The sequence below is a fragment of the Aotus nancymaae genome, unplaced genomic scaffold (genome assembly GCF_030222135.1).
Source record: "Aotus nancymaae isolate 86718 unplaced genomic scaffold, 86718_ANA_hifiasm-v0.15.2.pri h1tg000028l, whole genome shotgun sequence".
In the NCBI taxonomy this organism is placed as follows: Eukaryota; Metazoa; Chordata; class Mammalia; order Primates; family Aotidae; genus Aotus; species Aotus nancymaae.
This window is the reverse complement of record NW_026988441.1, coordinates 2,696,117-2,708,963: the sequence shown is the minus strand read 5'-3', so window position 1 is coordinate 2,708,963 and position 12,847 is coordinate 2,696,117.

The following is a 12,847-nucleotide window of genomic DNA, read 5'->3' as shown; positions in this document are numbered from 1 at the left end:
TGTGCCAATCAGCGCAGGACAGAAGCCAGGCCTCAGCCGGACACACGAGGCGGGCGGGGCCAGGCCGAACCGGAAAAAGACGTAGAAGAGGGCGGGGTCTGAGCGAGTCCGGGGCGGGGCGCGAAGGACGAGGGGCGGGGCGCCGGTTAGAAGAGGCTTTGGCTGTGAGGGGTGCCCGGGGGCGGCAAGGGGGCGGGGCTTGAACTTTCCTCCATCTGAGTCTCGGCCCTTTTTTTCCAGGTTTGGTGGGGAAACTGGCTAGTGAAGCTGGAGCAGCTCAGCAGTCGGAAATAGCACCTCCCTGACTAGTCAACTTTGGGCAGTAATTGCATCCAGGAAAATTCCTTGCTATTGAAATTAATTTTAGTTGGCCGGACGCAGTGGCTAACTCCTGTAATCCCAGCACTTTGGAAGGCCAAGTTGGGTGGATCACCTGAGGTCAGAAGTTTGAGACCAGGTTTGCTAACATGGTGAAACTCCGTCTCTAGTAAATATACAAAAAAATTAGGCGGGCGTAGTGTTACTCGCCTCTAATACCAGCTACTCGGAAGGCTGAGGCAGGAGAATCTCGTGAACCCAGGAGGAAATTGCAGTTAGCTGAGATCACACCACTGCATCCCAGCCTAGGTGACAGAGCGACTCTGTCTAAAAAAAAAGAAAATTGCAAATAAAAACTAAATACAATGTTTCTCCGTAGATATGTTAGATAGTCTGTTCAACATAACACGTGATATTCATTATCAAGATGAGCTAAAATACAAGTACTGTCTCAGAGTCGACAAAGTCCAATGGCTTTATAAAAAAGTCAGGGCCGGGCACAGTGGCTCAAGCCTGTAATTTCAGCACTTTGTGAGGCTGAGGCTGCTAAATCAACTGAGGTCAGGAGTTGTATACCAGCCTGGCCAACGTGGTGAAACCCCGTGTCCACTAAAATACAAAAATTAGCCGGACATGGCGAGCGCTTGTAATCCCAGCTACTAGGAAGGCAGAGGCAGGAAAATTGAACCGAGGATGCAGTGATCCGAGAGTGCACCATTGTGCCCCATCCTGGGCGACAAGAGCCAAACTTCATCTAAAAAAAAAAAAAAGAAAAGAAAAGAAAAAAAAAAAGTCTGGGCGTGGTGGCTCACGCCTGTAATCCCAACACTTTGGGAGGTCGAGGCAGGTGGATCACGAGGTCAAAAGATCGAGACCACCCTGACTAACACGATGAAACCCCATCATTAGTATAAATACAGAAAATTAGCCGGGCATGGTGGTGTGCGCCTGTAGTCCCAGCTACTTGTGAGGCTGACGCAGGACAATCGCTTGAACACGGGAGGTAAAGGTTGCAGTGAGCTGAGAATGTGCCACTGCGTTCTACCTGGGTGAAAGAATTAGAGTCTGTCAAAAAAAGAAAGAAAAGAAAAAAGTCAGAATCTAAAAAGTGTCATGATATAATTGTAGAAGGGTGTTATGATTAAAAAAAAAAAAAACTGTTATGATTGCCAGGAGCAGTGGCACACGAGGTCAGGATTTCTAAACTTGCCTGGTCAAGGTGGTGAAACCCCATCTCTACTAAAAATACAAAAAATTAGCCAGGCATGGTGGCGGGTGCCTGTAATCCCAGCTACTTGGGAGGCTGAGGAAGAGAATTCCTTGCACCCAGGAGGTGGAGGTTACAGTGAGCTGAGATCATGCCACTGAGCTCTAGCCTGGGTGACAGAACGAGACTATGTCTCCAAAAAAAAAAAAAAAAAACTGTCATAGCAGTAGCAATGACTGACAGTTTTGAACTCTTCCCATGTGCTAAACTCTGTTCTTCGTGCTTCCCATGTCCTCGGCCGTAAACTTACACACTGTCCCATGAGGAAAGATCTGGACTTGGAGAGGACTGCCTCATACACACTCTGGGAAAGCGGCCACAAATCAAAGAGCTAAAGCTGTCAACAAAACCCCTGAATCCAGATGCCTGGGATTCAGCTTTGAATGTCACCCCCTAAGTAACACTCACAGCTTCACACCTACACTGACAGTGGTTTACCTAGTGGAGAGAAGTGAGAGAAGTCCAAGGCTGGGAACATGGAGCGCCGTACAAGGTCACTGAATAGTCACACAGGCGTGCATGCAACCCTTTATCACCCTTCTTGCTTTTGTTTCTTGGCAGAGTCTCAGTCTGTCACCCAGGGTGGAGTGCAGTGGTGTGATCTCAGCTCACTGCAACCTGTGCCTCCCGGGTTCAAATGGTTCTCTTGCTTCAGCTTCCCAGTAGTTGAAATTATAGGTGCCCGTCACCACAATGAGATAATTTCTGTATTTTTAGTAGACATGAGGTTTCACCATGTGGGCCAGGCTGCTCTCAAGTAATCTGTCCACTGTAGACTCCCAAAGCGCTGGGATTAAAGGTGTGAGCCACTGCACCTGGCCCAAGCCTTCTTGTCTTTAAGTAATTATGATAGCTGAGGATAATGGGAAATACCCAACATCATTTCAATCACTATAAAAAATAAAACTTATTTCAAATGATGCATCTTCTACATAATCCACAGGCTTATCCATCCATGCGCTCATGCACACGTCACATCACATCACACACACTTGAATTAACTGCACTGACTGAGGAGATTATAAGTGAAAACCTAGAGGGGCACATCCACAGCTACTCAGGAGGCTGAGGTAGAAGAATTGCTTCAATCCAGGAGGGGGAGGATGCAGTGAGCCGAGATCACACCAGGGCACTTCAGCTTGGGCAACTGAGAGATACTCCATCTCAAAAATAAATAATAAATAAAACTTAAGGTTAGGCCCAGTGGCTCATGCCTGTAATCCCAGCACTTTAGGAGGCCAAGGTGGGCAGATCAACTGACGTCAGAAATTCAAGACCAGCTTGGCCAACATGGCAAATCCGCATCTCTACTAAAGATACAAAAATTAGCCAAAAGTGGTGGCACTCACCCATAGTCCCAGCTACTCAAGAGGCTGAGACAGGAGAATCAGTTGAACCTGGAAGGCAGAGGTTGTGGTGAGCTGAGATTGTGCCACTGCACTCCAACCTGGCCAACAAAAGTGAATATCCATCTCAAAATTTACATATATATATATAATATATATATCCAAACACACATACAGACAAGATATATATATATAATTAAGTATACAGTTTATTTAAACACAAAGCTTGAAGATAGCCACCTGGAAACATCAACTCCAAATGAATGGGATCAGCGTTCCATGGTAGAGACACTAAGGTTTCACACTCATAGAAAAAGACAGAGAAGGCCGGGCACAGTGGCTCAAGTCTATAATCCCAGCACTTTGGGAGGCCGAGATGGGTGGATCATGAGGTCAAGAGATCGAGACCATCCTGGTCAACATGGTGAAACCCCGTCTCTACTAAAAATATAAAAAATTAGCTGGGCATCGTGGTGCACACCTATAGTCCCAGCTACTTGGGAGGTTGAGGTAGGAGAATTGCTTGAACCCAGGAGATGGAGGTTGCGGTGAGCCGAGATCACGCCATTGCACTCCAGCCTGGGTAACAAGAGCGAAACTCCGTCTCAAAAAAAAAAAAAAAGCGCAGAAAGCATTTTTTAAAACAGTGGGGCAGCTACGTAACTCTATCCAATGCACCGTAGAGCGTGAAGCCCTACACAAGTTATGCTCTTAATTCAGCAGGAATGCCCTTGGTTTCCTAACTACGGAATCTTAGATTTAAAGTTCTGTGAGCAAGTAGGTGCCTGCCTAAAAAGAGGATATGAGCAAGGTCCGTTTACTACTGTTACTGTTTTGACCACCTGGGCGCTGGTACGCTCTACATTGTATTCTCTTTATCTGACAGATTGCGGCGAGTCAACAGGCTCGTCTTCTCCACCTGAAGGGAATTCAGGAGATTTAAAGGAAAAAACGAAAACAAAACAGAACAACAGGGAGAAACTTCTCTTTCCACTTCATTCCCTTGTATGAGGAATAACGGAGACATTTTTTTCAATGAGGTTAATGATGGACCCAAAACTTTTTGTCTCCCTATAGAAAAGCCATTGCCCTCTTTTTTTCCACCCTTAAAGGGACCTGCATTTTTTGGCACCATTCAGCCAACAGCACCTTCCATCTCCCTTAAGAGAATTGAAGGCTGCCCAAGAAACAGTTTTTAATAAGACCCCTGGTCAGCAAACATGTATATAATCCAGTGGCCGTGTCCCCTCCACACGCTTCGCTGCTGGAGTGGAGCCTCCAGGAGGGAAGGAAGGTGGCTGAGGATGACTGTCTTCCTAATATGCAAGTTCCCACTTCCTGCATCCGCCTTCCCGGCCTTGTCTTTCTGCTTCCCTGGAGTATAAGGGAAAGTTGCCTGCTGCCTCCTGGGTTTCATCCCAGAAAGCTCTGGCTTTCTTGCTGCCTACAGAGGCCTGGGCCAGGAGAGTTGCCAAGATGCCATGGAGTGCCCATTTGGTCACTGGCAGTCTGGGCAGGTGGCCCCTTTTTGGGTCTGTGGTAACAGAGGAAAGGCCAAAAGGTGCACACCGAGGCCCTGGGTGGCTGCAGGCAGCTCCAGCCCGGTCCTAAGAATCCTCCTCACCATGGTCACCTGCCTGAGGAACTGTGCCCAGAAAGTGGCCCGCTGCTTCTGTGCTGCTGCTTTTCCTACTCCTGCCCTTCCCCGTTACTCCTCGCATGTCTCAGTTAATAAGGAATTCCTTGTCTTTCCTGGTCCCCTAGGAAAAGGACTAAAAAACAGTCCATGTGAACCCCAACCTTATTAGCCTAAGGTGGGCAAGGAAGTGCAAAGCAGCCTAAAGTGCAACGCTCTGGGGAAAAGTCTGTGAATTAGGGGCACTCGCCCCGTAGCCGTAGCTGTAGCCGTATGTTAAATGCTCAGCAGGCTAAGTAAGGTACACAAGCTCTGCCAGCTGCGTCATCTTCAAAAATAAACGCAGCACAAAAAATGTTTGTTCAGCTTTTTCATCAAATGTTTAAAAACGCTGTGGCTTAAACACTTGAAAGCAAACTCTATGCTGCATGTCTGCTCCTCCCCAAGCCTCTCTGCTTGGGGATAATTAAAATAATAAAAAGCCGGGCCGGGCGCGGTGGCTCGCGCCTGTAATCCCAGCACTTTGGGAGGCCAACGCGGGTGGATCACGAGGTCGGGAGATCGAGACCATCCTCGTCAACATGGTGAAACCCCGTCTCTACTAAAAATACAAAAAATTTGGTGGGCATGGTGGCGCGTGCCTGTAATCTCAGCTACTCAGGAGGCTGAGGCAGGAGAATTGCCTGAACCCAGGAGGCGGAGGTTGCGGTGAGCCGAGATCGCGCCATTGCACTCCAGCCTGGGTAACAAGAGCGAAACTCCGTCTTAAAAAAAAAAAAAAAAAAAAATTAGTTGGGCGTTGTGGTGCATGCCTATAATCTTAGCTACTGGAGAGGTTGAGGCAGGAGAATCTCTTCAACGGGGGAGACTGAAGCTGTAGTGCAACGAGATCGCGCCATCGCACCCCAGCCTGAGCAACAAGAGCAAAACTCCGTCTCAAAAAACAAACAAACAAACAAAAGAAACAAAAACTACCACCTCAGAAGACAGAGAAAATGCATTTACAAATTTTCTAAATAAGAGTCCTAAGAAAAGAGACGAAAGGAAAGAAAATCTCTTCCTTTAGTTTCAAAGAAGGAATTACATCTCTCATTTATTGGCTTGTTTGTTTGAGACTGGGTGAAGCTCTGTCACCCAGGTTGCAGTGTGGTGGTGAGATCAGGCCTCACTACAGCCTCCAACTAACTCCCTGGCTTAAGTCATCCTCCCACCTCAGCGCCCCAGCAGCTGTGACTACAGGCGTGCCCCATCACACCTGGCAGATTCCTTGTAATTTTTAGTAGAGACGAGGTCTCACTATGTTGCCCAGGATGATCTAGAACTCTTGGGCTCAAGCGATCTTCCCTCCTTGTCCTCTCAAAGTGCTGGGATTACAGGTGTGAGCCACTGCTCGGGGCCCTGATGTGAGTTCCATTAAATGTGAAATTGTCCTTCACCTTTTGTGTGCAATGGGCAGTTTTGCATGTCACCTTTTAGTTTCCATTATCCACTCAAACAACCCATGACCTTGATTAGATTAATAAGCCATTCTAATTGTAAGTCCCAGCTGCAACCAGCGCCCTACTGCACTCCTTTACCGAGTCTTCTGCCCTCTCTTCGGCCTGCCCCAGATGAAGGGGAGCTCACTCTGCTTGCAGGACGCGGGACTCTACCTGCTCACCAAAGGCACTTTGCATTAAAAACATTTTCAACTTAAAATGAAAAACGATTCAGCGTTCAGTAGAGGTGGCCTACTACAATATGTCGTTTTACATTCGATTGTTTGAAATGTTAACTTAAATCAGACAAGAAGCATCCCTGTGATATTAGGGGTAGTATCATGGAAATCAGAAACAATCCACCAATCAGAACCCGGAGGGACCGGGCGCGGTGGCTCAAGCCTGTAATCCTAGCACTTTGGGAGGCCGAGGTGGGTGGATCACCTGAGGTCAGGAGTTCAAGACCAGCCTGGCCATCATGGTGAAACCCCATTTTTAAAAAATAAAAAAGAACCCGGAGGATGCAGTCCTGGCGGGTGAGAGGATGACAGCAGGCGATATCCGGGACCCCGCTGAGGAACGAGTTTGGACCTGCCCCCTCCAGGCTCCGCCCTCAATATATTAACTCACCCCTTCCCTTCTCCGCCCCAGGAGGACGATACACCTTAGGCCACACCACTTCCGATGTCCGACCTGGTTTCCCAGACAACCTTCTTCCTCTTGCCACGCCCCACTCACATTCCAGGCCACGCCCCTACCTCTGGCCGGGTCCCCTCCCCAACAGCGGCCTTCATCCTCTCGCCCCGCCCCAACACCTGCGTAAGTCCCGCCCCCTCAGCGACAGTTTCCCTTTTGGCTGAATCTCCGCCCGCCGCCCAGAACCCGCCCAGACACGGTCCAGGGCCCCCAAGGCTATTCTGCAGGCAGCGCCTGGGGCTGACACAGGTAAGCCCAGATTTTTGTCTTTGTGCATCAAACCTGCCTTCCACAGCACACCAGTCCTGATTCCAGCCACAGCAAAAATCTGAGTGCTTCGTAATGTTGAAATCTCCACGCAAGTTTGTGCAGTTGCCAGGGAGTCTCACCTTTGTCACGGGAAACTCGCAGGCCCGGTGGCTCTGCGCTTCTGTATGGTTTTAGACCGTGTCCTCCACCTTTCAAGACCCCATTGCCCTTTTCAATAATCCCAGTTGGTGGCTGCTGAGCGCCTCACCCTTCATCTACCCGTGTTTCCCAGCTGCCAGCCCCTTGGTTCTCATGAGCGGCGACTCCACTGTATCGATCTCTGCTTGGTGTGGTGGATGAGGACTACAAAATTCCTACTTTTTTTTTTTTTTTTTTGATGGGGTTTCACCATGTTGGTCAGGCTGGTCTTGAACTCCCGACCTCAGGTGATCCGCCCGCCTTGGCCTCCAAAGTGCTTGGATTACAGGTGTGAGCTACCACGCCCGGCCCACAAAATTCTTACTTTTATGAGAATTAAACTGTTTTTGTATAATGTTTGGTCGTTTTGTTGCCTGAAATGGAGTCACAATCGGCACCCCCTGTTAGAGTTCTTGGATCATGTGCAGTAACCAATTCCAGGCGAATGTCTGAGTGCAGTGGAGAGGGAGAGTTTATTGAAAGCTACGTTACACCGTAACGTGTCCTCAGAAAGCAGAGGGAACGCCTCCTCTTCAAGTTTCTTTTACATAGGGGTATATGAAAAAGCTAAGGTATATCTACCTGCCAGTAGCTGACAATGTGACAAAACTTAGTACTTGGTTGCTTTAAAGCTATTATTGGCCTGGTGTGGAGGCTCACGCCTCTAATCCCAGCAGTTTGGAAGGCAGAGTAAGGCGTATTACCTGAGGTCAGGAGTTTCAGACCAGCCTGCTATCTATAAAGCATACATTCTCATGGGATGTTGGGTTATCTCGACACTGTGTTTCTGTAGGAGTTTGTCCTTGCAGGTATTATTAAGCTGCTTTCTTTTTTTTTGGAGATGGAGTTTTGCTCTTGTTACCCAGGCTGGAGTGCAATGGCGCGATCTCGGCTCACCGCAACCTCCGCCTCCTGGGTTCAGGCAATTCTCCTGCCTCAGCCTCTTGAGTAGCTGGGATTACAGGACGTACCACCATGCCCAGCTAATTTTTTGTATTTTTAGTAGAGACGGTGTTTCACCATGTTGACCAGGATGGTCTGGATCTCTTGACCTTGTGATCCACCTGCCTCGGCCTCCCAAAGTGCTGGGATTACAGGTGTGAGCCACCACGCCTGGCCTGAGCTGCTTTCTTTAATCGTAAACATCTTATGGCCGTGACTCATGGGTGAGCAGTAAGGAATCTGTCTTGCTAGTTTTCATGGATTTCAACTTTGCCATCCTAGCTCTCCTGGGTTCCAGTTTATCCACTCATGCACCACAGAGTCCTAAACACCATTATGGAAGATACTACTCTCCTGTAATGTATCTGACAGACTCAGCTTCTGCCCTGAGAACACAGCAGTAGCAATACTAAGTTAAATATTAGGAAGTTTTTTGCATGTATACAATTAATCCTTAGATATTTGCAGTTTTAAATTGGCTACAATTACATACAATGAGGTTTTTAAAAATCAAATATTAGAAATATATCTTTCACAAAGAGAATCTAATCACACATAGTTGAGCATTTCCTTATGTTGAATTCATATAAAGGAGTTCAGATTTTGGAGCTGACTTAGTGCTTTGCATTACACCCAGTCTTCTTCTTATTGTATCTTGATTTCTTCTGGTTCATAGGCTTGTGAACCAAAAGTATGTAATAGGTCTCAATGAGCTTAGAAATCTATTTAGTGAAGGTTAAAAATGCACCCATGACAGAGCCTCAGGAGGTCCTGACAACGTGTGCCCAAGGTGTTCAGGCTGCAGTTTGGTTTTATACATTTTAGGAACACATGAGACATTAATCAATACATGTAAGAGATACACTGTTTAGATCTGGAAAGGCGGAACACTGGAGTTGGGGGGGCTTCCAGATCACAAGTAGAAAACAAGCAATCACATTCTTTGAGTCTTTGATCAGCCTTTCACTGAATACACAATTTATATTGACAGTGGGTAGAGGAATACTCACGTATGCGTTAGAGTGACTCAGTGAATCTGCATTTTACATGAACAGTAGGGCAGGGGGCGCAATCAGATAGGCATTTGTCTCAGGTGTGCAGAGGAATGAATTCTGTCCCACACCTGTGAAGATAAGCCATCAGTTTACATTTCCAGGGTGAAATCCAACAGAAGTATTTTAGGGTGGAGATCTTGAGCCCCTGAGTTTGTGAGGGGAGAATGTGGCTTTTTTTTTTTTTTTTTTTACTTTCCTTTTTTTTTGAGATGGAGTTTCGCTGTTGATGCCCAGGCTGGATTGCAATGATTGATCTAGGCTCAGCACAACCTCTGTCTCCTGGGTTCAAGCGATTCTCCTGTCTCAGCCCCTAGATTAGCTGGGATTACCAGCATGTACCATTGCGACCAGCTAATTTTGTATTCTTAGTAGAGACTAGGTTTCTCCACGTTGATCAGGCTGGTCTCAAATTTCTGACCTCAGGTGATTCGCCCGCCTTGGCCTCCCAAAGTGGTGGGATTACAGGCGTGAGCCACCACACCCGGGTTGTATGTAGCTTTTTAGTTAGGAATAAAATGGGAGGCAGGTTTGTCTGATGTGATTCCCAGTTTGACTTTTCTCTTTGGCTTAGTAATTTTGATTTTCCTTTTACAACCTAGGGACACACAATGCTTTGTCACAGTGATTTTTTTAAATATAGGTTTCTCATTAATGTAGGTCAAGTCCTACAGGGTCAAGGGGTTTCCCCTATTACTGTGTTGAGGCGCTGAATCCAAGAAAGAAAGAGACAAGACACAGAAGGACAAAGAAAGTGCAGCTGGGCTCGGGGGGACCAAGCCACTTACAAGCGGAGACAGGCAAGGCCCCAAACGTCCAAAAGCATCTGTATTTATTGGGTATAGGTTGGGGGCAGGGTAGTGAGTGAGGTCATCTTAAGGATAGTGATAGGGTCAAGACATTCACGTGAGTGATAAGCAAGGGGCTTGCCCCCATTAGGTCACTGAGGCAAGAAGGTGGGCAGTGCACAAGGGGTCCACCCCCATTAGGTCACTGAGGAGGTGGGCAGTGTGCAGTAAGGAGGCTGCAGTGTGCAACATGTCTTATCTATGGGCAGGCTACCTCTGTCTATAGGAGGATGCTTTGAGTCAGTGTAGCAGTAACAGAGCCGACAGGGTCTACCGCCACCTGCTGGCAGCTTCCAATGATTTCTAGAGGAGAATGCTTTGAGTCAGCACAGTAGCTAGAGAGCTGGCAAGTTATACAGCCACCAAGGCGCACTTATACCAGAGGGGTTTTAAGTCCTTGGAGGCTCATGGGATTGCCAACAAGAAGGCAGCCTTTCCCAGGAACTGGATGCAAGAAATTGCAACTCCCTTACAGGAGGAGTGACTCTTGTTCCAAGTCTGCCATGCATGGATATCTTTATGATACTGAACACTACCACTTGGGCCATCGATTCTTGTCCAACTGTTTTTCCCTTAATTCATGCTCTGCACTGTGTCTACTCTAGACATTCCTCCAAGTATAAGCAAGATATGCTTATATATATATATATATAGCTGTTTTTCCCTTAATTCATGCTCTGCACCGTGTCTGCTCTAGACATTCCTCCGAGTATAATATATATATATATGTATATATATATAACTGAGTAATAAGATATTCTTCAGCCACTCACTGTTCTGACTATAAACTAATATATGAGTATACATACAGGATTATACAAAAGGAAATGGCTGAGTAGTAACACTATAAACTAAGATAGTCTTCAGGCACTAATTGTGCCACGGGTCTACTTAGCTGTCTGTGCTTGGTGCCCAGAAGGGGTGTTACCCACACTTAACAGTAACGTCCAAGGTTCTGTCATAAACCAGGACAGGAAAGACTAGAAGATTCCTAGGCGACTCCTGGTCTCAACAATCCTCCCACCCCAGCCTCCCAAAGTGCGAGGACCACACGTGTGATACACTCAACCCAGTGGAGTTTCCATCTCAAAAAAAAACAAAACAAAACAGACATTAAGGTGCTCTACGGAATTACATCATTTGACTTCTGTTTTTGAAATGGAAAGTCTTCCGGGTGCAGTGGTTCACGCTTGTAATGCCAGTACTCTGGGAGGGCAAGGCGAGTGGATCACCTGAAATCAGGAGTTTGAGATCAGCCTGGCCAACATGGTGAAACCTTGCCTTAATAAACAAAATAAAATAATAAAAACATCATACATATTAGTGAACCCAGCCAATCAACGCATTTATAACAGATTCAGACAAAAAATATATTCTGAATAAAAATGTCCAACTCTCCAGATAGTGACATTTTCAGCTTGATATGGTAATGTGTTTGTGACCCTCAGGTAACAAATATGTGTAGCATCCCATGTGCAATTCCTTATAGACTCAGAGTGGTTCTTCTTCAATGTCTTCTTTTGGACTTGTACCTGATTTTATTACCAGTTTTTATCTGAATCCACTGGAAAATGGGACGATTTTGCTTTTGTTTCTTGGCGAGGAATCGCTTAATTGTTAAAGTCTCGTAAGAAGACATGGTGAGAAGTGAAGTCAAAGACACACCATGATGGTGGAGGAAAAAAGAGAAGAGGCTTCCCTTTTTTTTTTTTTTTTTTTTTCCCCTGAAGGCGTTTTGCTCTGGTTGCCCAGAATAAAGTGCAATGGTGTCATTTCGGCTAACTGCAATGTCCTCCTCAGGATTTAAGTGATTCTCCTGCTTCAGCTTCCTGACTAGCTGGGATTCCAGGCACCCACTACCATGCCCAGCTGATTTTTATATTTTTAGTAGAGAATAGGTTTCTCCATGTTAACCAGGCTGGTCTCAAACTCCTATTGTTTCTGCTGTTAGCTGTCAGTCCTCTTCATTGCGGCAGGAACAAGAGTTTTTTTTTTTTGTAATACTGATGTGGATGATCTGGCTGCTGCTGTGTGCATCACTGTAGGGTCCAGCCCTACAGGGTTCTGTGAGCCCCTCTGGGCTGGTGCGGAGATGAGAAATTGTAGAAGTAAAAGAAATAAGACACAGAGATAGAGAAAAGAGAGTTTGGGCCCAGGGGTTTACTGCTACCGAAATCGCAGAGACCAGCAGTGGCCCCGAATGCCGGGAGCTCTCACTTTTATTGCGTTGCCAATCTGGGGGCAGGGTAGGTAGGGCATGGCAGTGATAGGGTCAAGTACATTACACATCATTTATGTAGGGGCTTAGGAATTTCTGGCACCGGAAGTGCGGTACGGAGCATAATGCAGCAGCACTTTTTTCATGCTTATCAAGAAAGAACTACATTAAGATTGATATTACTATGACGGATTACCTTTTCTAAGAAAAAAGGAACCGGGTGCAGAAGCAGAACATAAGAGTAGACATGGAATGTGACCAATGAAGCACTGCATCACATAGATAAAGTTAAGCCTCAGGATGTCTGCGGGTCTCCCTGACAGCCATCAGGCCTTACCGCAAGAGCTTGGAGAAGCAGAGTTTTCTCCTAACTCCTCCAGGGAAGGAGACATCTCAGCTATTCTGCACGTCTCCTTCCCTAGCTGGCTAAACAGCAGGCGCTTTCCCAGTGCTGGGGCTGCCGCACAGCCGAGGCGCCCTCCAGCAGCCCTTCTGCAGGTGTGACAAAGGGCTTAGAGCATCTTGCCTTAGTGTCATTCATTTCACAATGTCACTCCAGGTTCACACTTCCGACCTGAGAGGCATTAGTAAAAGAATTA